Source organism: Mauremys reevesii, linkage group 1, assembly GCF_016161935.1.
Source record: "Mauremys reevesii isolate NIE-2019 linkage group 1, ASM1616193v1, whole genome shotgun sequence".
Classification (NCBI taxonomy): Eukaryota; Metazoa; Chordata; order Testudines; family Geoemydidae; genus Mauremys; species Mauremys reevesii.
In genome coordinates this window covers 261,804,510-261,832,247 of record NC_052623.1, presented here as the reverse complement: position 1 = coordinate 261,832,247, position 27,738 = coordinate 261,804,510, and the positions used below count along the sequence as shown (strand labels likewise).

Sequence of the window (27,738 nt, the reverse complement as noted above, 5' to 3'; positions counted from 1 at the left end):
GAATGCCGTTTAAGGCATAAGTTTTTAAATGGGTTGGGTCTAGGGTTGCCAAGCCTCCCGGATTGTCCAGGAGTCTACTAGAATCAGCATCGATCTCCCAGTGGCTATTGAAAGCAATCCGGGAGACTTTAATAAGCCGCTAGAAGTCTGGTCAGCAGTGCAGCTGGGCTAAGGCAGGCTCCCTACCTGCCCTGGCTCTGCGCGGCTGCTGGAAGTGACCCACATGTCTTTCCAGCTCCTAGGCACAGGGGCAGTCAGGAGGTCTCTGCGCACTGCCCCAAGCGCAGACTCCTCAGTTCCCATTTACCGGGAACCACAGCCAATGGGAGCTGTGGAGGCAGTGCCTTCAGGCAGGAGCGGCATGCAGAGCCAACTGGCCACCCCTGCGCCTAGGAGCCAGACATGCCGATCGCTTCTAGGAGCTGCCCAAGGTAAGCCCGCACCCCTCACCACCTCCTGCACCCCAAAACCTGCCCCAATACTGAACCCCCTCCCACACCCCAACTCCCTTCTGGAGCCCACACCCCAAGCCCTCATCCTAGACCCCAATGCACTGCCTCAGCCTAGAGCCCCCTCCCACACAAACACCTCTCCCCTACCCCAGAGCCTGCACCCCCTCCCACACTCCAACCCCCTGACTGGTGAAAGTGAGTGAGGGCAGGGGGAGAGCAAGCAACGGAGGGATGGGGGCTGGAGTGAGTCGCGGACAGGGCTTCAGAGAAGGGGCGGGGCAGGGCAAGGGTGTTTGTGCGATTAGAAAGTTGGCAACCCTAGTTGGGTCCCAGATACTCACTAAAAGATCACCTCTCATCCTGATGCAGCAGTGAAGGTTAATATCAGATAGGTAGGATCAGGCTGACAGTTCCCTCTTCTGAATGTTAAAGGACAGGTGGGCAAAGCTCTCTGGAGGGCTTGCCTTTTGAAACTTTTTGTAATTTCATGCCTCAGAACCCAAGTGGGGTAGTGTTAAGAAACAAAAGGAATGCATCTTAAAACACATGGTGCTTGATTGCATGGATTTTCTGATATAGTGACTCCATTGACTTCACTGGAGTCACACTGAAGTAAAACTGGTGTAAATGAATGGGGGGCAGGAGGGGAACAAAACAAAAACAAAACCCAGCAGGCCCATTATCTTGATAATGATGACAAACTGACTGCAGATCCTTCCCCTGGCAGCACCTTTTGGGTTGACTTTTTAGGAGCGTTATTTATAATTTGTTACAAAAATTAACTGTCTCTAGCTGTCCTCATAATACCAGCAGGTGCTGAATACATTTTATAACTGAAGATTAGGGCTGTCAAGCAATTTAAAAAATTACAGTTATCTCCCATAAACATAAACAAACTTGTTGGTCTAAGTGATTAGCTGAACAAGAAGTAGGACTGAGTGGACTTGTAGGCTCTAAAGTTTTACACTTTTATTTTTGAATGTAGTTATGTAACAATCTACATTTGTAATTGCACTTTCATGATAAAGAGATTTCAGTTCACCTCATAGAAGTACTGTCATGCAAAATACTATTTCTTTTGTTTATCATTTTTACAGTGCAAATATTTGTAATCAAAACTATAAAGTGAGCACTGTACACTTTGTATTCTGTGTTGTAACTGAATACATTTGAAAATGTAGAAAAACATCCAAAAATACTGAATACATGTCAATTGGTAGTCTATTGTTTAACAGGGCAATTAAAAGTGTGATTAAAATGCATTTTTTTAAGTTAATCATGTGATTTAACTGTGATTAATCAACAGTCCTACTCAGGATCCATCAGCAGGTGTCAGTCTGAGTTTGCACGCACACAGCTGATAAAATGATCTGATCTGGCCACAAGATTAAGCTTTTTGATTTGTGCATAAAATTTAATCATGAAGCCCCTTTCTCCTCTCTCTAACACATATTAGCATGTCTTATTGCTCAGCTGTACATAGCTGGTAAATAGTTTAAAGAACGTAGCTTTGCCAATGACATATTTAGAGCTCTGTGATTTGCAGTCACCTTCTGGGACTGAAACTTACAACAAAAGAAAATTTTACAAAGTTACCCTGTAAAATCTTTTAGTGATGGTATTAACTTTACTTGACAGTGTAACAATATGGTAATCTTATTTTCCTCAGTTTATTTTACTGTGTGTGTCGTAGACATCATCAGATCTGTAGCCTTCTCAATATTTGTCACCTCTGAGTTTACAGACAGTACCCAGAACAGACTCATTGTTAGGTAGAGTACCAATGAGTAAGTTGATACAGTAAAAGATACAGTATAATATTCATCAGTCTCTAAGGATTCCTGTTTTTCTTTTGCCCAGGTGCCTATATAAAATGACTCTTTAGTATGTACAAGAAAAATAATCTTTGAATTTGTTTAGAAGGATTAACATGATATTGTAAGCTTTTGGATAAAATATTTGTCACGCTTATGGGCAAAGCTCCCTAGCCAGACTTCCTTCTCACTGAACCATCCAGGAGTTCAGTCACAAATTTAATGAATGCATTTAAAATAAATAAATAAATAAAAACGCATCATCAGCATGGAAGCATGTCCTCTGGAATGGTGGCTGTGGTATGAAGGGGCACACAAATGTTTAGCGTATTGGGCACGTAAATACCTTGCAATGGCAGCTACAAAAGTGCCATGCGAATGCCTGCTGGAAGTGGCACAGGCTGTGGGATGTTTGGCCGCCGCTTGGCCACTGCTTCCAGCAGCTCCCATTGGCCTGGAGCAGCGAACCGCAGCCAGTGAGAGCCGTGATCGGCCGGACCTGCGGACGCAGCAGGTACACAAACCTGCCGGCCCACCAGGGGCTTTCCCTAAACAAGCGGTGTCCCGAGTTTGGGAAACACTGCCCTACACCTTTGCTCTGGCTACCTGCATCACAAGTAGGAGCATGGAAGGAGAGGGGAATCGGGCTACACAGAGGCTCTAGGTGCCCTGCCTTATGCAGATGGATCATCCCGCTCTTAGGGCAGTCGTAATCTAGCACCAAGATCCTCAAAGATATTTAGGTGCCTTAATACCATTCAGGATTTGGGTCCAAGTTACTTGTATTATGAGGAACCACCTCTGCAGCCTGAGCAGTGGCTATTCAGAATGGTACCAGGTTTAGCAGTACAGTATGCATGCACACAGAGAAAGGAGGCTCTGCACCTCAAGTATTCCTGTGTAGTGCTTTAAGTTTTTATACTAAAATGCCAGACAGCAATTAAACATAATAAAACTGACGCTTACTTCATTTCTGTCTAGTGTAACTGGCAGACAGATCAATAGTTTTGGCTGCATGTAGCTTTGTACGTTAAATCTATCTTTTATAAAATAACTGAATTGCAATTGACTAAACAGCATTTAAGTATTTGCTTTTAAATGATTTACAAGCAATAAAACCACCATTGGTTTCAAATGGGAATGATTTTATTCTCTTATGTGATTTCCTCCCCCCCATAATTTTCAAATAAAGGTTCAGCTCCTTTTTAAAATACCACCAGCAATAAGAGAGGACTTCGCATTGGACTCTTGAGTGAGTTCTAATTTGCCAATACACATTTTTGTTAGACAGGTCAGCTTGCTTAGCAGTGTCTTGTGCTGCTCCAGACAGTGGGAGAAATAGGAAATACACTCAAGCAAACAAAGCACAAACATTAGAAAACCAGGAAATGTATAGTTAAGATCATGCCTTCCACAGCACATGCCCACACAAACTTAACTCTGTCCCCTTTATTGCTGCTCAGACAGATCACACTGATGTACTATTCCCTGGGACAATTGGAAGTCAGCAGGGAGCATGAAGAAGAGAATAGCTCAGAAGCTCTAAAGCAGTTTTCACTGTTTGACTCTCTGGTCCCCGCTCAAAGGAGACCCTTCTGTGTTGGGGGAGAATGCCACATGCTCATGTCTGAGACACTCAAGTTTATTGATTCAAACCTTTATTTTAATTGGTTTTTAGTTTTTAAATCACCCTGGTTTATTAAGGACATTCCTAATTTAAACAGTCCATGAACTGTTTATATTCTTTTCCCACCCCCAAGGCTGTCCTAGATTTTGGACTATTTCAGAATTCTTTTATACATTTCTCTATATAACTTTTCCTACTTGGCTTCCCTTACATACTTCAGTATGTTCAGCATTCCACTGGGAGATGTTAAGAATCATGAGGACATGGAAACAATTACGACATAGAAACAGAAATAGTGCACTGACTGGGATTTTTAATCCACTTTCTGGTCCTGGCTTTACTGTGAGGCATTTCTGGGGACTCACTTTTTACAAGCAGCAAAGAGTCTTCTTGCTTGCATATATATATATATACACACACACACACACACACACACCCACCCGCCCCTGGAAATTTCCACTACACGCACCCGACGAAGTGGGTATTCACCCACAAAAGCTCATGCTCCCAAACGTCTGTTAGTCTATAAGGTGCCACAGGACTCTCTGCTGCTTTTACAGATCCAGACTAACATGGCTACCCCTCTGATACTTGTCACTTTTTTACAGATATTAGAGCACCAATTTGCAATGGTATCAACTGATTACCAGTATATGCTGAAATTTAAGTTGAGTGGTACCAACTCTAGAATGCTTTTAGTTTCATTCATGTGGCTATACCAATACACATCTCAACGCGGGGGAGGAGGGGTGTCTCAAAACCTGTCACCTGGCCAGATGCAGTCCATCAGGCTCCATTACATTGAGACCAAGATGGTATCCAATTACCACTGTTATTTTGCCAGGTTAAGTAACACAATTTTGCATTGTCTACACTGCACAGATACAATTTTGGAGGTGCTCCAAATCACTCTCATTTCCCTTTAGGTAACAGCTGTATTAACACACTCAAAATCTTATTTTTTTTTTAAACAAGGTTATAGTCTATACCAAATTTATCTTCTTTGTTCTCTTCAGCTGATGATCTTTAACGAGGCTTTTACACTGGTCTTGGGGGGGGGGGGTGTAATCTTCCCAGACTCACTTGGCTATTCTGCAATTCATCGTTACCACCCCCCTCCTTTCTGTTAAGCCTGGGTTTCTGTGTTTTGATACACGTGCATCCAAAAATCTCATCTCTGCAGTTCCTGAATCTGTCATGATCTGATTGATCAGTTACACCTTTATTTAAACTTACTTTGCCAACATGTACTCCTTACCACTTTTATTTAAACTTCCATCCCCAGGATGCATGGGGCATCATAATGGACATTTCACCTAAATCTCCTCATTTTTGCCTTTCAGGGAGTATTGTTTTCCTGTCAGATCCTGGTAGTTCCCATTTATATTCGTATTTAACCTGTGACTCTCCCAAATAGACATAGGGCTACTTGCAACTGTGCACATGGGTTTGTCATTGAATCTTGGCACTCTATTAGGAAGATTGTGATGTTTCAGACAGTTCTCTGGCATTCAAATGACCTGAGCAAATAACACAGATCTCTCAAATACACGAGTTTCCTTTATATAACTGCAGCTGAGGAAATACCATCTCTGAATCTGTTTCCTTCCCTGGTCAATTTGAATGCCAGAGACCTGTTTTGCAATTCCTTATCTTCTGGTCCCTGCTCAAAGGAGACCCCAGGATATTGTATTTCCTAACCCTTCACTCAGGACTTATTGTCCTGGATGATGTCTGCCACTCCCCAGATCAATGGTGCTGCACTGAGCACAGCGAGGGACCCTGGGAGTATATGACTAGGGGTGCAGACTTGGAGTTGTGTGGGGTGTGATAGGGTAACTTCTGGCAATATCTTTGGGAGATCTTACTGTATTAAGTTTTTATCATTGTGGCCAGGGAGTGTATGTAATTCCATGTGGGAAGGTGATTACAGCTCCTCCAGAAACTAAGAATGGTGGGGGAGGGGGGAGGGGAAAAATTAGGCACACTCACTCCAGTTGCAACTCTGCCAGAGAGGCACCACCACCTGGAGAGGTTTGCATATACTAGTTCAAACTGGATTCTCCAGAGACCAACAGACAAAGGACTTTTGGATAAACTGCTTGAATTTAAACTGGCTCAGAACCAGCTTTCTGATCAGCACAGGGGCAAGACTTTCTGTCCAAGGAGGTCCCCAATACTTCCTGGGAAAGGTTGAAAGGATTTTGGCCTATTGAGACCCCATAAGACCAATAGGAGATCTCTGGTAAGCTTGTAGCCTGTATACAGGAACTTTTATTGTCTTCTCAGTAATGCTGTCACCTTAAGAACAAATGTGCTTGCTTATAAAGTCATAATTTATAACTGGCAATTATGCTGTTCATAAGCCTTCAAAGAGAAAGCAAAGTGTAGATGCTGGCCTGGTTAGGCAGTCTGACTGTGCTAGGGATATCACAGTGTAGGCAGGGAACAGTGCAGCTTGGAAAAACCCAGCTCAGGAGCAAGAGAGACAGGACTCTCTACCCAAGAGAGGGGACAGCTGAGGAGCCAGGAACCTAGGGTAGGTTCCCTTGCTAGACCATGGACGGGGGCAGAGGAAATACAGGTGCAGTGGCCCTGAAGTGTGATAGCGGGCACAGAGAAAAATGACAGTGGTGTTAGGGAGGGGGAAGGTAATGTTATATTCCTGTTTGGGAACCACTGTAATAGCAAATTTGTTCCGCCACTTCTGCAGGGAAAGCCCCTGGCGGGCCAGGCCGGTTTGTGTACCTGCCACATCCGCAGATTCGACTGATTGTGGCTCCCAGTGGCCGCTGTTTGCTGCTCCAGGCCAATGGGGGCCGCCGCTTCCAGCAGCTCCCATTGGCCTGGAGCAGCGAACCGCGGCCAGTGGGAACTGCGATTGGCCGGACCTGCGGACGCGGCAGGTACACAAACCAGCCTGACCCACCAAGGGCTTTCCCTAAACAAGCAGTGTCCCAAGTTTGGAAAACACTGATCTAAAGCTTGACCATGACTTGGCTGTTAACACTGTAAAAGGCTTTGGAATACCTTGTGGTGACATGTGGTTGTATAGCAAAAAGTAGACTTTAACAGCAGTTTTAATTTAGGTCATACTTTTTCCTACACAGTAAGCGAAAGCCCTTTATGTAACCACCAGAGTGCAATTTGCCATTGGTAGAGCTAAAGGGATGCCTGAGATTATTGTTCATTTACCCTTGTTTTTATCCCCCAGTCCTGTTAAATACATATGTAAATTCTTGGGCCTACACAATGAAAAAGGCTAGAAGAGTTAGAGGTAAGTGCCATGAAATGTGTATGTTCTGCAGAATGCAATTATTGTGCCAACAGAAAGGAATCCACTGGCTATTTTTATCATCATTTGTAAAGGAGTAAATTTACAGCTCATTCATCTTTCTAATGGCTCTTTAGCGGCAAGAATGCCAAGCAGTAGTTGGCTACACAAATTATAGGAATAGGATTTCAAGGTCAGACAGCTGGAGAAAAAGGATGTCCAGGTTTCCCTGTTGGGAGGACAACTGCAAACGTTGCCTAACATAGAACTGGTTGAGCAGGGTGAAGGAGTATGCTAATGAATGAATGGCATTTCCCCAAATGCTCAACATTAGAAGCAGTGCAAGTATCCCTCATTTCACCACTGGGACAGAGGCAGTTGTGACGGGTTGGATCACAGAAACCCCCTTGGGACTGCCACCTGATGTGCCGAGACTATCTCTGAGCTTGTTTTCCCTGCCAGCGTGGGACTTCAGTACTTTGCCTTGTTTGAGCCAAACATGCTTGCCTGCTGCAAACACAGACCCAGGTCTGAACCATGTCCCCCACTAGCTTAACTGAAAACAGCTTAAGAAGTGCTCCTATCTCCAGCACTAAGATACCCAGCTCCCAATAGGGTCCAAACCCCAAATGAACCCGTTTTACCCTATATAAGCTTTATACAGAGTAAACTCAAATTTTTCACCCTCTATAAATAACACTGATAGAGAGATATGCACAGCTGTTTGCCCTCCGAGGTATTAATTAATAAAATTGCTTTTTACTTAATACAAAAAGTAGGATTTAAGTGGTTCCAAGTAATAACAGACAGAACAAAGTAAGTTACCAAACAAAATAAAACAAAACACACAAGTCTATGCCTAATACAGTAGGCAGCTGAATGCAGGTAAATCTCACCCTCAGAGATATTCCAATAAGCTTCTTTGACAGACAAGCCTCCTTCTAGTCTGGGTCCAACAATCACTCACACCCCTGTAGTTACTGTCCTTTGTTCCAGTTTCTTTCAGCCTCTCCACCCCAAAGAGATGCCACCTGAAGACAAAATGGAGGGGTTACCCCAGGGGCTTATATAGTCTCTCTTGTGGGTGGAAACCCCTTCCCCTCTCCTATGCAGAATCCAGCTACAAGATGGAGTTTTGAAGTCACATGGGCAAGTCACATGTCCATGCATGACTCAGTTCTTTACAGGCCAATGCCACATTCCCAGGAAAGCTCAGATGCGGATTGGCATATCTCAAAGTTCATTGTCAGCTTAAGTGTTTCTTGATTGGGCACTTACTGCAGGGCCACCCAGAGGATTCAGGGGACCTGGGGCAAAGCAATTTCAGGGGCCCCTTCCATAAAAATTTTTTTTTAAAAAGTTGCAATACTATAGAATACTAGTATTCTATAGTAGTCTGCGGAGCCTGAGGCAAATTGCCCCACTTGCCCCCTCAAGGCAGCCCTGGGAAAAATAAACATTTAAAAACCTTCCACATCTCAGCACAAACCCAGTTTTGAGAAAACTTCTTTTCAAGTCACCTTTACAAGGTATCACTGGTTCTCAGCATCAGCTAGTGCTAAAAGGCACTAAAGCTCATTAAAAGGGTTGGACAAATATTTTCCGTCAAAACTTTTTTTGGATCAAAACTGGAGGGTTTTAAAAAGCAGAAGAAAAAAATCAGTGTCTGCTTTCCTTCAAAATTTGCTGTGGTTTTTTTAATTGAAAAGCTGAAATTAGTCTGCCAAAACCTGAACATGGTTTGGGGTTTCAGAAGTGTTTGGCCAACTATTTGCTGCTTGCTGTGTTTGTTTAAAGAAACAATAAAAAAAATCTGCTTAAAAAAACATCCAAAACTTTGGAACCACCTGAGCTTGTAACCAAACACCTGAGCCCATCCAGTCAGAGATTTTTCCAGGTTTCTGATACTCTGCTATCTTCCTTAACTCATATCTGTCTCCATAACTTTGGGTTCATTTAGCTTAGAACATAAGAATGGCCATACTGGATCAGACCAAAGGTCCATCCAGCCCAGTATCCTGGATACCAGCAGTGGCCAATGTCAAGTGCCCCAGAGGGAGTGAACCTAACAGGTAATGATCAAATGATCTCTCTCCTGCCATCCATCTCCACCCTCTGACAAACAGAGGCTAAGGACACCATTCCTTACCCTTCCTGGCTAATAGTGATTAATAGACTTAACCTCCATGAATGTATCTGTTTCCTAGAGACTGGCTCCACGGGGTCCCTCACAAACTGGAGATGCTTACTGTGGGTTTGTCTTTAGTATAGCTTATGTACATACTCCACAAACTGAGCATTTGAGCTTGTTCCAGAATCTGGGATGAGCCTATGTTGTGAAAACTGAAATGCTCAAAATAGCACATGTATGTGAATAGACACAGGGTGCTAAAATTAACCCATGGGTTCTCAAACTGGGGGCCGGGACCCCTCAGGGGGTCATGAGGTTATTACTGGGGGTTGCAAGCTGTCAGCCTCCACCTCAAACCCTGCTTTGCCTCCAGCATTTATAATAGTGTTAAATATATAAAAAAAGTGTTTTTAATTTATAAGGGGGGGTTGTACTCAGAGGTTTGCTATGTTAAAGGGGTCACCAGTACAAAAGTTTGAGACCCTCTGAATTAACCCCTCTGGAGCCTTGAGGAGTGCAGGGGGGGGGGGGCTCCCTTGGTAGGGTTGGGAAGGAGGTAGGTGGTGTACGATATTGTTCTTCTCATGTGGTGCCTCCCCCATGGTTCTATCACTGTTAATCTAAAGTGGCTAATTTTAAATGAAGCGACCCTGGGGCACTGAAATTAAATGTAGACTATAATTTGACATTTGAGAAGTGAAAGGGATGGTAGCCCTAAGGGGAAAGATAACAGCTTGTCTCTTTGTATTAAATAGCTGTCTGCAAGCCTCAAACTGCTGAATGAGCTTTAGGGTAGGGAAGGCTCTGCCTCCCCAAACAGCCTGCCCCTGCCCCCTATCTGACTCGCATCCACTTCCTGCCCTGACTGCCCCCCTCAGATTTCCCAACCCATCCTGCTCCTTGTCTCCTCATCATCACCACCCAACCACCACCCCAAGACCCCACCAATCCCCCCCGTTCCCTGTCCCCTGACTGCCCTGACCCCTATCCACCCACCCCCGCCGAGTCCTGACAGACCCTGGGAATGCCCACGATCCAACCCCCTGTTCCCCATCCCCTGACTGCCCCCCCCAGAACCTCTGCCCCCGGGACTCTCTGCCCCTTATCCAATCCCCCCGCCCCGGCCCCCTACCATGCTGCTTACCCCCACTTACTCCCTCTCCCAGAGCCTCAATGCGCAACGTCCAGGAGCAGCCCTGGACACTGCTGCAGCGGCCTAGCTCTAGTGGGACCTGAGCACCTGCTCACAGCCCCACCCCCTTACCACATGGCTCTGAGCGGGGAGGAGCTCAGGCCCCGATGGAGCCACGCAGCTTTAGCTCTGTCCAAGGCCGCTCCTGGACGCAGCATGCTGAGGCGCTGGGGGATGGCGGAGGCGGGGCCAGGGCCTTCTCATGGGGGCCCCTGTGGGGCCCAGGGCAAATTGCCCCACTTGCGCCCCCCGGGTGGCCCTGACTTACTGAGAATAGTCATTTCTCAAGAAGCTGACCAAAAGCTTCACTGAGGCTACTTAAAAAAAAAATCAAACAAGTACATAGCCAATATTCATAACTTCAAATACAAAAATGATACATGCATACTCATAGGATGCATATATCCAGTAGATCATAACCTTTGCAGAGATGTGTTACATGGCATATCTAGCATAAAACATTCCAGTTATGTCATATTTACACTCATTAGCATATTTCTATAAAGCATTATGGAGTGCAACGACACAGCAGTATTGGAAGAGTGGAAACAAACGGACAATATAGACATTAGAACAATGTATGGCAAAGCCACATAGCAACCACAAGGACACTAGAATATAGCATTCCCCCAAAATGCCATTAAAAAAAAAAACCACACACACAACTTATGGCCTCATTGGGTAAGAGTGGAATTTAAAACCTAGAAGGCAATAGGAGAAACCATCCCATGATTGTTGAACCAGATCATTGAAAGAGTAGTATTTAGGTTGTGCCACGAGCTTAAAAACTATTGGATATTTTGGGTTGTGAAAATCTGAGATACACTAAAGGAGAATATTGGAGAGAACAGAAGAGATGTAAAAGATTGAAGCAGAAAATATAATCTTTGAGCAGCAAGGTTGAGAGAGAAAGAAAGAAAAACAGCCTTCACCCATGAAGAGCCACAAAGCAGCTGTATTTTATGGGATCACCCAGGGAACACATGGGTGTTCACATGTTTAGGCTTTTGTCAGAGACCAAGTCTTGCACTCTACTCTTGTTGTTTATCATGGAGAAAGAGGTCTGACAGTCACCCAATAATATATCAGTTATGGCCGATGTTCTAATAAGCCAACTCTTCTGGATTTAGGGTCCCATCTCAGCTTCATACAGATCAGGGAAAAACTCTGAATACAGAGTCTAACAGCAGCAGGGTGTGATCCTTGACATCCACACCACCTCAGCACACCTACAATGTGATGGAATGGTAGAAAATTAACTAGTTCAAGACGGCTACCTGTATAAAACACCATTAAGAATGGAATATTCCATTCTTTGTATGGCTTACAGAACACAAGTGAAAGAGTCCAAAATAGAGCTGCCATTCATGTTTGGACATGAGCTGGGCGATTCTAGCACGTATCTTGTTCAAAGCAGGAAACAAAAGCTCCAGTGGAGAAACCCAAGAAATTTGATCATTGGACTGCTTCAAGTCTCTTTGATCCAACAGAGAATGAAAGACCACATACATTTGCTAATGACACTGGGGGAGAAAAAAAGCTCCTGAAAAAAAAAGAGAAAAAAAAAGTGTGGATTTTTAAATACACCAATCTCCGTAGTACCTAGATTCTTTATGATCCAAGGTAATGTTGGAAACATGTTAAGAAAAGACCTGTGGTTTGGTTCTATAATTTCTGAAGACAGTGAAACTAAACTGGGGGTGGGGAAGAATTAGATTGGCTATATGTAGAATAGGAACAGGATTTCAAGGACACACCCAGAACTGGAAAGAAGCATGGCAGTGCGGAAGCATATAAAACTGCTCCAAACAATGAAGATCTGTGAAGAGTAACAGCAGCCACTAGACAGTGGATACTGACCCCTGTCTTATGAGATGGGTATTAACCTTTTGTAGCCCTGACCTCAGTCAGATGACTGGGCTATGGATTAAAATTCACTCTCATATCAGTCTGATGTGTTACAACATTACTACTACTCCTCAATAGCTTTGTAGGCTAAAGGGGTGCTGCTATAATACATTTAGGACCAGGTTCCTTCCTCCCCAAGAGCTCAGCTTCCAGTTAAGCACCTAAATGAAGCAGCTAGATTTTCAGATGTGCTCAGCCCTCATTGTACTCAACAGGAGCAGAACACTTCTGAAAATTTGGCCACGGCATTTAGGTGCCTACATTGAAGCTGTTGACTGCAAAGTGCCTTTGAAAATGTGGTTTTATATAGTACAGTACACACCTGTTACAATACACTTTGTGAATAAAATCTTCCTGCAAGGGGACAGATGTTAGACAATTAGTTTGAATACTGCAGAGAGTGCATGCCCTTTCAGGGTTACAGGTGAAGCATGGGCCAGTTAATTCCAAGAAATCATTTAGATCAGTACCTATTTGATCTATCTATCTCATAGGTACTTATGAGACACAGACACCCCATTACCACAGTATCTAATCCTCTCATAAGGTTTAATGCATTTAGCCTCACCTCTGAGAGGTAGGGAAGTGCTATTATCCCCATTTTACAGAAGGGGCACGGATGCTTAGACAAGATGAGTTGCACAAGGACACACAGAAAGTCTGTGGCAGAGTAGGGAATTGACCCCAGCTCTTAAATTTCAGGATAGCAGCCTAACCACTAGACCATCCTTCCTCTACTTACTGGAGCCAACAGTAAAGAGTTGAATTTCTAATCTGGAATACAAATTAACATTGATCTCATTTGATATTTTAGGGAAAGGACTGCCTGTGTGGTTATCAAGTTGTTTTGCTGAACTACCATAGAAGAATACACAAGAGACAGCCATTTTCAATCCATAAATATAATTAAGAAATACATTTTATTTCAATATCAAGAACCACCATCACCTTCAAGAGAAGATCTTTATACAACATGTGACTACAGAAAATAGTGGGCAGATTGATAAAGTAATGATCTGAATTGTTCTCCATAGAGCCAAGAACAGATTTTATTTTGTTTTCAGATGAGCCACTGCACAAAGATATTGACAGTCTGAATTTATAAAACACTGATGCAGAAAAGTCAGTTTGATAAGAAAATTCAATTTTGTGAAAAGTTTAATTGGCTGTTTATTCACCACTGATTTAATACACCTTATGTCCAACGCTGCAAACAAGTACAGTACATGACTAACTTGACTCAAATGAGTAGTCCTGAAAAAGACTTATGTGAATAAAGCAGAATCAGGGCCTTAAAGGCTAGAAAATGTCTCATGTGATTTTTTGTTTCCTCTGCCACTGGGCAAACACTGATTATTTCCTTCTCTCAGTGATTAAAGGAAACTGAAATTAGAAAGTCATTAATAAATCCTAATTTCTTTCCCACAAACCTTTCCCAGAACTTCTCATTTAAAAGGTACTGGAACAAATCCATTAAAAACTTTGCGAGCTTACCTTCACCTTTTCCATTAATGATTTCTCCTGTGCCAGATTCTACTAGCTTCTACTGTTGCAACAGTTGTTCCCTTCTTTAGGGTCAGTTATCAAAAACATTTAGCAACCTAACCAGAATGCTTTCCTGCTTCAGCTCAGTTCAACTGTAAGGCTCACTCCTGCATGTGAGTAACTTTACACATATATACAATTTGCAGGATTAAGACCTAAAATCTTACCCTATTCTTCTGTTTCAAAGCAAATTTTCTCCATTTTTCTTTCCTTTGCTGGAAGTTACCCACCCATGTGATTGTAATTATAGTTCCAGCCCCTGGAGCTCAGGATAGTTTGCTCACCACAGATTACTTGCCTGCAAAGCAATTGTTTCACCTGGATCATATCTTTAAAGGGGATTTTACTAGGCTGAATTTGTAGTGCTCCCTTACTGACATTTCTTACATTGTTATTCTCTAATGAAATCCAGACTCCATATGAGTTCACCTGCTACAGTATAGCTGCTTCCTAGACATCCTGCTATGCCAGAGGTCCAATTCCTACATCCAATTTTCCCCACCTTGGCACTGGTTATCCCAGGTACCATTTAAGAATAATTCAGTAGTTCAATTTTAGAACCCATTTCTCCCAGCAATTTTAGCAGATCTGGTCTAAGAACTATGTTTTTTTGAGCCAGGTTCTACAACTACTGTGTGATTCATATTTTCAGCCTCATAGTCAAAAGCCAAATCCTTGTATTGATGTTTAAATGTCCAGACTTAAAAAAACAGGGCTATACTTCCTCACCCCAAACCTTCAGCTTAATGTCAGCCCATCTCTTCAACTGGGCAAGTGCTACTGTCATGCACTTGTAACACCTTTTTGTCGTTCTTAAAGAAGAGACAGTGTAATACAATGGGTAGGGCACTGGCCTGGGAGACCTCAGTTCTATTCCCATCTCCACCAGTAATTTGTTACTTAATCTCCATGCCTCAATTTCCCTATCTAGAAAGTGGGGATAAAATAGGAATTGCCATACCGTATCAGACCCCAGGCCCATCTAATCCAATATCCTGTTTCCCCCAGTGGCCAGTATCAGATGCTTCAGAGGAAGATGCGGGGACCCTCTGGTATGCAGGCACAGGATAATCTGTCCCCCCCCGCCCATTAAATCTCAGACTGATCTGATAGGCAGGGAATGTCCTAAACCCTGAAGCATGAGGTTCAATAGCCCTTTTAAAAAAGTATTATTAATGATAACTGAATGTTCTCCACATATACCCTAATTCCCCTTGGTAAAACATTTTGAGACCTAGTGGCACTAGGTAGTATTAACAACCATGTGGGCAATCTCCTCACAACAGCACATTGAATGGAATTAGTGCCTTTGCTGTCTGTGCTATTTCCAGCAGGGTTGCTTGTTTTACAGTGAATAGTTATTTGTGTTGTGGTAGCATCTGGAGACCTAAAGACGGATCCAAGCCCCATTGTGCTTTGCACTGTACCCATGTAATGAAAAGATGGTCCCTGTCCCAAGAAGCCTATAACATGTGTAGGACAGGAAACAATGAGTGGATACAGACAGATGAGGGAACAGTAAAATGATTATGATTTGCAAACTCAATTTAATATTCTTTTCCAAACATTCTATGTTCCTGGGGTAAATCCCCCTTTCTCCTCACGTGTGTCAGACACAGATTTATACATGCAAGATTCCAGACGACATTGGACCTGCTTCTTCTGAGCACGGCTAAAGCTCTCTAACTGCTCACCACAAGGGAGGAGCTTGCAGCAGCCACCAACGGTTAAAGAAGATTGAAACAGGAGTGGGAGTTCTGACCATACCAGCCATGGAGAAGGGGGAAATCTCCTCTTTTGACCTAAAGAAGGGGAGCTGGGTCCCCCCCCCCCAGTGATCCCCTAACGACAGTTTGAGCAGTTTCCTACCCTCAGTTGCAAAATGGTGTGTGGTTCTTTCAGAAATTGAGAAACCAGAAATTGGTTTCCTGATTTCCTCAAAAGCCAACACTGAGCAACTGTAGATGAAACTATAAATAACGGATGATCTTTATGAAAGATAGGTACTAAACTCCCAACCTTAGCAGTTGGTTTATCTTAAGAGACCTTTGCAAGGAAGAGAGCTAGAAATAAATAAAGGCGGGGGGAAGCAGAGGGTGGGGGGGGGAAGCTCTGGCTTTTCTAGACCTCCCCCTTAGATTTGGGGATTTTGTAGGCCCCAGATGCCAGCTCTGCATGTAAAGTGTGTAACTAAAGGAAACCAGAGAACTTTAGGATTAATAATGACAAAATAAAGCCCTAATCTTGCAACTGAATTTGTGTGGGCAAATCCTTATGCACATACGGAACCCCAGTGAAGCACGGATATGAGTTGACCTGCGTAGAACAGATCACCCTTTGGATGGCAATTAGTCATCAGCTCCTCTGTCTCATGGTTAAGGCAGCAAGACGTTTGTAACAGAAATTATAAACAAGCTGAGCTGAACCCACCCACAAATGCAGCCAAACACTATTGCTAAGGGCCTTTTTTATTTATTTTCTGTGTATCTAACAAAATTCTCAGTCTACAACTATGTTTAGAATGTCCCTCCTAGGCTAAATGCAGACTGAAATCCCTCTTCACCTTGTTCCTTAGCAATAACAATTGCTCTTTGGCTTGCATCTTTTCCCAGTTTGTGGTCCTCCTTTGGCCAGGGCCAACTGACTCAGTAGATACCACAAAAGCATAGACACAATAGAGTCAGACTCCCCAGAGGAACCGGATAATAGACACTTCAGCTGCACAACAGGGACAGATGTTGTAGTGGGAGGAGAAACAACTGCAGCTTTTTGCCTTTTTCACTGTTGCAGATAAAAGACTAACCCCTCCACCCTATTTGTTTGAGAGAGGTGTTCTTTATCCACCTTCCTCCCATTCCCACCGAGTCTATTCAGTGCAGCTTTCCTTTCTTTTGCTCACTACAAAATTTCCCCTCCCGTAATATCCAAAGGAGCCGCAACACTCTTCCCTTTACAGTTCACAGGGGTTTCCTCTGTTGCAGGTATTTAGGAAGCACCAATCACGGTGATAGCTAGGCACAAATCTGTCTCTCCACATAACTATAGAGTTACAGTGGTTATCAGCACAGCATAAAAGATACTAAGCACCCTCTACAAGCATGTTCTAAACATAACTGGAGGGGGAAATTTCCCCTTTCTTGCTGACACTTTACAAATATACGGTTGTGCTCTCTGCATCAAGGCTAATGGGCCTCATTTAGGGCTACTGTGAAGACTCAGCCTGACAGGTGAAAGTAGTAGAAATCTTGCAAACCTGAGGGGGACCATTCATCTGAATTCACTATGTGGCAGAACAGCTCTAATGTATGTTTGGCTGTTTATTTTTAGCACCATATGTTTCTCTTTAGAACAAGCCTCTCCTTTTAAGCTGATTTTTTTCCCTAATTGAGCCTCTCACAGGGCAGAGAAGGGAGCTAACCATTTGCGGGTTACAGGTGAACAGTGGCATAATAGAAAACCCACAGGCTTCATGAATGTAATCTAATTTCTCATCTTTTTAATTGGATAAAGCCTGCAGAGATTGAGTGCAGTGTCCATCATTTTTCTGTCAGAGACACACTATCTCAGGAACAAAAAGTACATTTGGAGCGCCACCTTGTGGGACCATAGATACAATGTGCTTGTGTTAGAGAAAGCAAACTGGATTCTGAGGGAAAAAGTACTTTTGTCTTTAATAGAAATATCTTTTCTCGATAATACTCTGATGCTGTATATACCTAGTAGAGCTGGGCAAAATTTTTGAGCCAAACTTCCCATCTTCTTCAAAAATAATGCAGATTCCAGTTCACTGGAACATTTTGCTTCTTTGTGTGAACTTCGCCTAATTATTTTGGTTAAACTAAAAAATAAAAAAAAATAAAAAAAATCAATGTTTTCTTTCAGCATTTTAGAAACACAATATTTTGACTTTGTTTGAAATGACTTTTTATTTTAAAATTTCCTTCAATTTTATTTAAAAACATTAAAAAACAAAACTACTCATTCAAAACATAATGTTTTGTATGATTCAAACAAAACATTTCCTTCAACCCAAAATTAATTCTTTTGACTTTTTAATTCACCAAACATTTCAAAATAATTTAGGGTTGGGTTGAACTAAAAACAAAATTTGTCCAGATTTTATGGAACTGCCAGTGAACCAAAAACAAAAAGTCAATTATCTGCCCAGACCTCATACCTAGCAAAGGAGGAATAACAGCTGTGAGTGCCATGGGTTGGAAGGGTACATTTTTCTCTGGCCCTAGCTTCTCTGTCTTTCTTACATGTTGATTGATATAGAGCCTGATCCCAGGTGGCGTTGAGTACTTATAATGTCTGTCAAGCTCAATAGGCTCATCACTGTTCAGGCTCAGTGGGAGACTTTTGGTAATTTATTAGAGATGGGTTCTAGCGATCAAGATCAGAGCACACTCTAAAGTTATTAATAAACATTTATATTGCAGTAGCACTGAGGACCCCCCTCCAGTCAAACATCAATTATGCTAACCATTGTAATTGTGTTTGTAACATTGTACAAACATAGTAAGTTACAGGCCCTGCCACAAACCTAAATTGGGGAGGGGGGAAGAAGGGGTTCTGTTTGGTATGTTTTGTTGGTTTGAAAGGGAAAGGAGGGTTAGGTTGGGCCAGGGTTTTGAGTCAGCCCATTATAAAGAGAGGTAGATAGAGCTACACTATTTTTTGCATGCTAGCATGATCAGAATCACACAGCCCAGTCTGAAGTGTAGACATATCTCAAGAGGGAATATGACACAGACTGTGTTTACACTACGGAACCTATGTCAGCCTAGCCGTAGCTTCGATGCAAAGTACACCGACAAAAAGGTCTTCTGCCAGTGGAGGAATCTGACCTGCGCAAATGACATTAGCTATTCTCGTAGCTGAAGTTGCATATCTTAGATCGATCCCTCCCGCCCCCCATAGTGTAGACCAGGCCTACGTGATGAGCCTGCTGGCTGAACTTCCCAGCCGTAGTGGGTAGGTACTTGATAGGTTAGAGATTTCCCATTGGATACTTTTATGGTGCACGCGAGCACACACACACACACACACACAAAGTTAGCAACAAAACAAATACTTTTCCTGAAAACTTGCAGTTCAACTTTACTTCTAAGAAACGAGAACTAACACACAACAATCAGAGAGAGAGATCAGGCTGTACAACTCAACCCAGCTGTCTCTAGACTGGCTCTTTTGCAGACTGACTGATGAAGACCCAGACTGCACCCTTCCCTACAGAGCCCCCCGCCCGTGAGCTGGTCCAGCAAACCCCTTAAAATTTAAAAGTGATTGTTTGTAATTGTAGTTCCATTTTCAATACAGCACAGATACTGTATTCTTGTACTAAATGTTAGTGTAACGTTGCCACATTCCAGCGGTACGTGAAGCCATTTGTATTTGCATATACATTTATAGTATGTATGTGCTTTGTGAAATGTTTTGGATCGTTTGAGATTAAATGTATAAAAACATTAATTGTTTTCACCATATAATCCCCGTGATTTATCCTTCGTCCAAGTAGCTTTTAACAGAACTGAAAAGAGAAAGCTCTATGCTTCTCTATGTTTAGACACCTCTTCTTAGTAGTTCTTTGAGAAATGGGTCTGGCGGGAGTACATCCAGCAATAGTGTGTGAAATATGCTACAGCTTCTCAGTTTAAACACTAAACTTGGAGGCTATATTCTTCATTGTAACAGCAGAGCTGCAGGGAAGGTAAACTGTTTAGCTGTCCAACATGTACATGATCAACTAATTAACCAATCTACAAGATTAAATTATATTTCCAGGAGCCCTGCTTCCTTGGAGATTAAATTTTGGACAGGAAAGTGTTCCAGGCAGAGCTACCAGCTCTAATAATTTATCATGTTTGCCCTAAAGCAGTTTACATTTCCCTACAAAAAGAATACGAGTTGCGCTGATTATGTAATTATCATCTGAGCCTACAGCTCTCATGCTTGTGAATTGTCCCCTAAAGTTCATGGGGACCATAGCCTTTCTATAGTGGGTAAGGACTACTTAGATAAATAAAGGGTTCAGGGTCAGTCATATACAAAAACTAAATGTCCTTAGCTATTTTGAAAGTGGCAATAAGCACTAGAGAAAGCCATAAGATAGACTACTGTAGGCAAAACATTTTACTGTTCTTCAGTACAGATGATACCTTTCCATCTCTGTCACATACCATGCTTGTTTTCTCCATTGCTTTTCTGCTCGAGGCAGATTTCATTTCTAACTTCTGACAACTGCATAAATGCTATAATATGTTGGACTCAATAAGGGTGTTTTTTAACCCTGCTAATTTGAATATATGACCATTTTATAAAAGGCCCTATTATTATTTGAATAATTTGCAAACTAAATAGCCAAGACAGACAAAAGGAAACAGAGGCACAGAGAGGGGTGAGGTGACATGACCAAAGTCATCTAGCAAGTCAGTAGCAGAGCTGGAACTAGCACTCAGGTCTATTTTTATTATTTGTATTGCCATAGCGCCTAGGATCACTAATCATAGACCAGGACCACGTTGTGCTAGGTGTTGTACAAACATAGAACCTAACCTTCCATCCAGTGCCCTATGCACTTGGCCACACTGTCTCCTTATTTATAAAGAAAAATATTTTGTATTCAACCTTTTGTTCCAGTCAGAAGGGAACCTCCAGAATAATACTGGTGTGAAAAGCTATGAGCATGTCTAATATGGGGACTCTCTCCCCTGTTCAAGGAACATTAATATTGTTTCCGTTTCTTTGACACAGCATTATTAATCACACAGTTGCCGACACATAGGCCCAGCAATAAAAAAAAAAAAAAAAACCTGAAGTCAAAGCTAGGGGCTATGAGGTTGCTTGGGTGTAGCTCAGGCAAAATGTGGTCCCCATATCTAATTATTGATACATACAGTGCAATAAACTGAACTAATATCCTCTCTGTTGGGAGCCAGATGTCCTAATGAATTAATACTGTCTGTGGTGGATGGTTCTTCTTACCCCAGAACCACCATTCGGGAGTGGCCCAGGAGTGAAATAGCCAGGGTTTTGTTGTATCAGGGACAATGGTCCGGGGCGGGCAGGAATAGCAAAAGGTCTGGAGATCAGGTGGGTGAATGGGGCATTAGTAGAACTGAATGTCGTTTCCACATATCCTGACACTGCTAAGCTTGGCTCTCTCTCAAGTGCTACCAGTTCCATATTACCCTGAGCAAAGTAATTCACCCTTGTTTATTTGCTTAAAGAACAGGGGAGGGAAATATTAAAAAGCTCTCTGTTAACGCCAAGCTGTTTACAGGTAGATTTCTGGTTTGGCAGATTCTGTTTTTAGTGACTGGTTACACTGTGAAACCTTTGAAAGATGAGATTCTATTTGCCAAGAACAACTTTTTCTGTACAGAATTAATTTCCATAGTGAATGAACAAGGAGCAGGATTTTTTTGGACTGTGCTTAGTAATGAACCTTTACCAAACATTTTCATTTCTGGAATATTATTAGGCCTTGGAAAAATTCATATGGCCCACTCAGTTACCTGATCTGAAACTATATTAGGCAATTACTTAAATGGAGTAATATTTCAATAATTGTCTGCAACCTCTTGGCTATGTCCTAAGCTTGGAGAAATAGAAAGATCACTTCTTACCAAGTATCATCTCCATATAATGCATATTCACACACAGGGAGCCTGTTAATACTAGCTTCTTTTTTTTCCCCCCAATTGCCTTACAAAGGAGGTCAATATCATCAACCCATTTTACAGCTAGGGAAACGGAGATGAAGTCACTTGATCAAGGTCATCCAGCAGGCTAATAGCAGAGTTGGGATGGGAATTTACATCTCCTAAATCCCAGGCCAGTGGCCTAGTCATAGACCCATGCTGCCTCACCTGAGTCACTGGGTGCATCTGTATGAGCTTCTGTCCCAGCGTACGTGAGAGCAGGCTGGAGCCAATCTATTGGCAATGGTCTTCCAGCCACAGCCTCAACATACCTCTCCTGATACCCCATGCTGAGGGTAGGTGTGTGTGGTGGGGGTGGCATAAGATCAAGGTATGGTAGCTCTGCCCAAGCTGAGTGCTCCCCCACAGCAATGTAGTTCTCAGCTGGATAGATCCAGTTGGGTTCCAGACACTTTGCACTGCAAAGGATCAGAACGCACCAAAGAATTGAGCCCATATACTTTAATTCTACAGAAATTGCTAACACACAGGACATCAGAGCAAACTGCTGGCTTTTCTAACTTCTGCTGGAAAAACAAAAGGAAAAGGAAATGTTTGGATTCTTATTTTTCACCATTCATTAAAAAAAAAAAACCCCACCAGGGCCTGGTCCTTCATTGGAGTAAACTGGCATATGTCCATTAGTTTACTTTTTTAATTTGTTTCTATTATAGCAGCATCTAGAGACCACAACTGACATTGTCCTAGGCACTGTCCAAACACAGTGAGTGCCAGTCCCTGCCCTGAAGAGTTTGTAATCCATTTAAAAAGCAGACAAACAAATTATTATCACCATTTTACAGATGGGGACCTGAAGCACAGAAAGATTAAGGCCCCAGTCCTCAAAGACAGTTAGGTGCCTATGTGGTTAGTCCAAGGTGACAGAGGATGGTCATGACAGACCTGGAACTGAACCAAGATCTCCTCATTCTTAGGCCAATGTCTGAATTCCAGGATCATCCTTCTACTCCTGGCAGCTTCACTGATTTACACCAGCTGAGGAGATGGCCCAAAAAGGTGTAAATGGGGATATTTTCTGTGTGACTTTTAGGATTCTGTGAGTGGAGGAAGTTAGAAACTGTCTAACATCTAGTCCATTGATAAATATGCCTATAATTGGCAAATAGGGCCTTAGATTAATGATCCACTTCTTAAAGGAGATTAACTGCTGGTTCAGACATCCATCATTGTTTATGAAGTCAGCACCTTTTCTCTACTAGACATCAATGTTACATCCCCTCAGGGGTCTGTTGTGCTCAGTCCTAAAAGGGTGTTTAAGGTAGGGAGGGAAGAGGGGATGAAAAAGAGAGCAAGCAAGCTCCTCCTACTCCCCTCTAGGTAATTATATGGCTTCCATCATTTATAATGTCTGAGCACCTTGAACAGCAGCCAAATATATTGGCACTCCTTGCTAATGAATGTATGAGGATGCCACTGCTGGCACTACCTCCCCAGAAATGATGCCACCCTCCACCCAGTACAGCCAACAAAGATGACCCTGAATAAGGATGGTGCAGTAGCTGTGCTCCTCTAGGAATCCCAGATGCATGTTGCTTGCCTAGACACATCTCCAAGAGTCCTCTGCACTTCCCTTTGCCTACCTTCATGCCATAATTGAGCTCTTTATAGACTGTAACCTGGAACCATGAAATATTACAAGAGGCTGTCTATGCTACAGTTACAAATGAGTCAAGGACTAAGTTACAAGTCTTTGGATACAGTCTCACTATATTTACAACTGATTGGTTTAGGATTCTATTTACCAGGTAAATTAGAGCCCAAGTTTTAACCTGCTTGACAATTGTTAATAAATAACCACAAACATACATGGCTCTTATATGGTGTTTTTCCTCAGTAGATCTCAAAATGTGTCACAATTATTCATTTCTTTATCCTCACAACAGCCCTGTGAAGTAAGATGTATTATTGTCCCCATTTTACAGAGTGGCAAAACTTTTAAATGTCAACCTACCGCACAGCGTAACGGTGCTTTTAACAACTACTGTCCTCGACCATGGTGACTGACTAAACCATTTCAGAAAGCTCTATAGCTGGAATCATATTTAACCCCAGTTCCTTAATCTGATTTGAACCCCCGCATTGAGGGATCCACAGAACCAACTAGGAATCTGTAGGCCCTTGTCTAGATTAGCATTTTTCTTCTCATCTCCCACTATTCGACAACCACAAATACAGCAATAGTTAGACCTTGCCACAAACAATTGTGTTTGACCAGGCTTATACTGTACCTAGCACAGGTCTGTGCCCAGTGTGGACAGGATGTGAGCTTTCAACTTTCAGTCGTCAGCACACTAGCTGCATTTTGCTACAGCTAAAAACAAAACAACAACAACAAAAGTAATAGGCTCTGCTCTCTTCCTTAATGTTTGCATAGTGATGCAGTCAGGTGGATTATCATTGCGACCCCCTTAACTTGTTTATCTAACAAAATGAGGCCAGGTCACTGATTTGTTTTACAGCAAACATTTTCCAGAAGGAAGTCAAACAAGCCTTTTCTGTTATATCCCACATTGTTTACAGAAATGTGTGTAGGAAGTAGGCAAAGGTATCTCCTAGCACTACATCGGTCAAGGAGAGAAATTGTAAATATTTCTGAGCAAGAAAAATATTAAAGAGAAGCACAGCCTTCACTATGGGTGTGCTAGGTCTCTTAAAAATGGGCTGGAAATAATCAAGGTAATTATATGAGGCCAATTTTTGCCCTAAAATGTATGGCTGTCCAAGTCAAACAGAACTGCCTGCATGTATCCAAGGTGCAGAATTTGGCCCCTGTAAAGCCACGTTTGCAGAGCTTGGTGCATCAGAAGTAGGCCTAATAGACTGCAAATCACATAAATCAAGGCCCACGTGCATATATAATTTCCCATTCAATAAGCACACACTGAAAAAGCCCTATCTATTTAGTATAGAACCACATTTGATAAACTGCAGGTATATCTAATAAGAACTGGCTTACACATCCGGTATTTTGGTATATATTGTTCCTAGGGAACCTGATATTCAGAAGTGTTGAGCATCCAAAGCTTCCAGTGACTTCAGCTGAGTAGTCAGAATATCAAGATGGCCACTACAGGTCGGGTCACCGGCCCCAGAGTCAGAAGTCACAATGGAGATGTTGGGTGCTTCATTAACTCTTCCATTAACTCCCACCAAGCAGGAGGGCAAGTTCGTGGCTGGGCATGTCATTTTTAATGGGCAAGTGTTTGTCAGCACCTAGGTTTGTACATCTTTAAAACATTCACGCAAAAATTAGAAGAAAGTGATAGAAGTGGCACCTCCCTCTTTTGTTGTTTATTTGCAATTTTCACTGTGAATTTTGAGGGCAGCTACTAGTATACTTAGGAAAGGTGAAAGGTCGCTAGAGTAATATTTAAATGCATGAAGAGTGCCAAATTGATAAGCCCACGGACTCAAAAAGAGGTACAGCAGCAGTGCAAGCTTCAATTTATGTACTTCTGGAAACCCAACAACAAAGCATGTGAGCACCTCCCAAGTGTTTAAAAATATATAAATAATATTTTAATTCTTCCTCCAGCCTGTAGGAGAAATAGCTTCATTAACAGACAGCTTTTTTATCTGTTTGCTTGTTGTTCATGCATATGTAGAAATCTGGGCCCCCTCTACTCATCTCCCCACATGTAGATTATTATCCTGAAGGGAGAATGGTCGAAGTCCACAGCTTGCATTGTAATAAACAAACCCAGCTCAGAATGGAGTGTGACAACCTTCCTCCTCTACCTTGGTGGGTCCTGTGCTTATTGGCAGATTTGCTCACCTCAGTGATCTTCCCTTCTGGTGGAACCCACAGTCTCGGTCAACTCCTCCTGTATGTGATCAGGAGTTGGGAGGTTTGGGGGGGGGGGGAAGGGAACCCGGGCCCGCCCTCTACTCCAGGTTCCAGCGCAGGGCCCTGTGGATTACAGCTATCTATAGTGCCTCCTGTAACAGCTGCATGACAGCTACAACTCCCTGGGCTACTTCCCCATGGCCTCCTCCAAACACCTTCTTTATCCTCACCACAGGACCTTCCTCCTGGTATCTGATAACACTTGTACTCCTTAGTCCTCCAGCAGCACACCCTCTCACTCTAGTGCCTCTTGCTCCCAGCTATTCACACACACCACAAACTGAAGTGAGGTCCTTTTTAAACTCAGGTGCCCTGATTAGCCAGCCCGTCCTAATTGATTCTAGCAGTTTCTTAATTGGCTCCAGGTGTCTTAATTATCCTGCCTGTCTTAGTTGGTTCTAGCAGGTTCCTGATTACTCTAGTGCAGTCCCTGCTCTGGTCACTCAGGGAACAGAAAACTACTCATCCAGTGACCAGTATATTTGCCCTCTACCAGACTCCTGTACCCCACTGGTCTGGGTCTGTCACAGGAGGGATAGGTAAAACGCCACAACTTCTTCTGACCTGGCTTCCTTCCATCCACAGGGAGGGAAGGGAAAGGAAAGCAGCACATCCTGTATTCAGATGTCCAGTTTGGCTTTTTTATTTGTCTAATAAATTCATATACACAGTTAAGGAAACTGGGATTGTAAAACAGATTTGCACAAGCCAAAGAAATTAAATTACATATGCCACATGAGAGGCAAGACAACTGCGTTGGTAATTATTTTTGTCTCTCCTAATTCCACCATAACACATTCATTTCAATAGCTATTATACTCCAAAATAGTTGCAGTGCAAAGGGAAGTAGGGAATAGCACACATATCCATAATGTGATCACTGCCAATGAACCAGTGCATGAAAACAAATGAATGCATTTTCCCTCTAGTATCACACACTAAGAGCCCACATATCTAAACCATTTGACTCCAGGCTTGTGAAGAAAAAAGCCTTTTGTTGTTGTTGAGAAATAGCATTAAAAGGCAGAAAAGCAGAAAGAAATAACCATATGGTCACTTTTGGAATACAATAAAAAAACGTTCAAATATGAACATTAATCTTACTAGCAATGGTTGGTCCTTTACAAAGGTTAACTCCAAAGCAAGAATGTATTGGGTTTCCCCTTGCTGCTTCTTTATTGTGTATATAGAGACTCCATTTTTTTTAAATAGAATTCTCCGCCACCCCCCACCCCGCTTGTTTTTTATGCCAGAAATATTAAGCCTTGGCTGCTTATTCTTTGCTAGAGGACCCTGGCAAGCTCTTTGGAGCAGATAATGATGATGTCATATGGGCCTGTAACTGAATGCCAGCTCTCCCTCCCCATGAGCTTCAGGGAGGGAAGTGCTGAAATGTAGGGCCAGATTTTGGCCCCTTCGGCACAACATAGGTTTAACCAACTACTTGCGAATCCCATTCGTGGTAGGGGAATTATGAGTGGCATAGAGCAGACATAGCAGATGGACATTCCCCCACACACACACACCTCAAAGCTCCCAACTGCTATGGAGGGGGAGCGTCTGGGGAACTCTGGGTGTAGCTGGGGTGCTGCTTCTCTCAAAATAATCCTAGCTGAAACATTCACTCTTCCAAAATAGCTCAGATGTTCTGAACCCCAGATATAATGAAGGTTAACGAGGCATAACTTTTCTATCATTGAAAGCTGTAGTGGTAACACAAAAGAAATCTCCTCCACAAGTCACCTCTTTCATTTAATGGAAGGTGCTCAGATACTACAGTATTGGGCAGCCTTCTAGAAACCTAGATAGATAGAAACCAACCAACAGTCATGAAGATGACAAAATGTGGAGGGATAATGGTGGAGAGCTCGTCAAACCATACAAAGGCAGGAAGAAAGAACTAGTTCATCTAATGCAGAGAGGGCAAGTTCTAATGAGACCAGTGTTTCACCGTACGTCCATCACTTCTCAGACCGCTAGACTCCCACTGTGCATGCCTCATCTCCACAGAGACATCTGATACTTCGGATCTCAATGCTCTACCTCGCGAGAGGAAAAAGCTGAAGGGACTAAAACAAGTCGGATGGCAGAGTGGTGGTGCTAGGGGTATTTTCCCAGGAGAATTTGTGCCCCTCAGTCTGAAGTTTTAGGTTAGGTCCCCATCCATAAAACAGTGGACAGAATGTAAACCAATTTAAAAGTATATCATTCCATACTGAGA

At 42.7% G+C, this 27,738-nt stretch overlaps 1 protein-coding gene across 9 annotated transcripts in view; it reads right to left on the bottom strand.

Moving 5' to 3' along the window:
* CHST11 (carbohydrate sulfotransferase 11) overlaps positions 1-14,225 on the bottom strand; it is a 280,383-nt gene extending 266,158 nt beyond the window's left edge. For 3 of the 9 annotated variants that reach the window (XR_005583681.1, XR_005583680.1, XR_005583682.1), the window contains exon 1: positions 13,893-14,162. The gene's annotated coding sequence lies outside the window, so the exon portion shown is untranslated. Of the gene's footprint in view, positions 1-8,063; positions 8,112-13,892 lie in introns of those variants that run through there. The other 6 variants (XM_039484661.1, XM_039484655.1, XR_005583679.1 and 3 more) reach the window with 5 other exon arrangements.
* Positions 14,226-27,738: the final 13,513 nt, after the last annotated feature.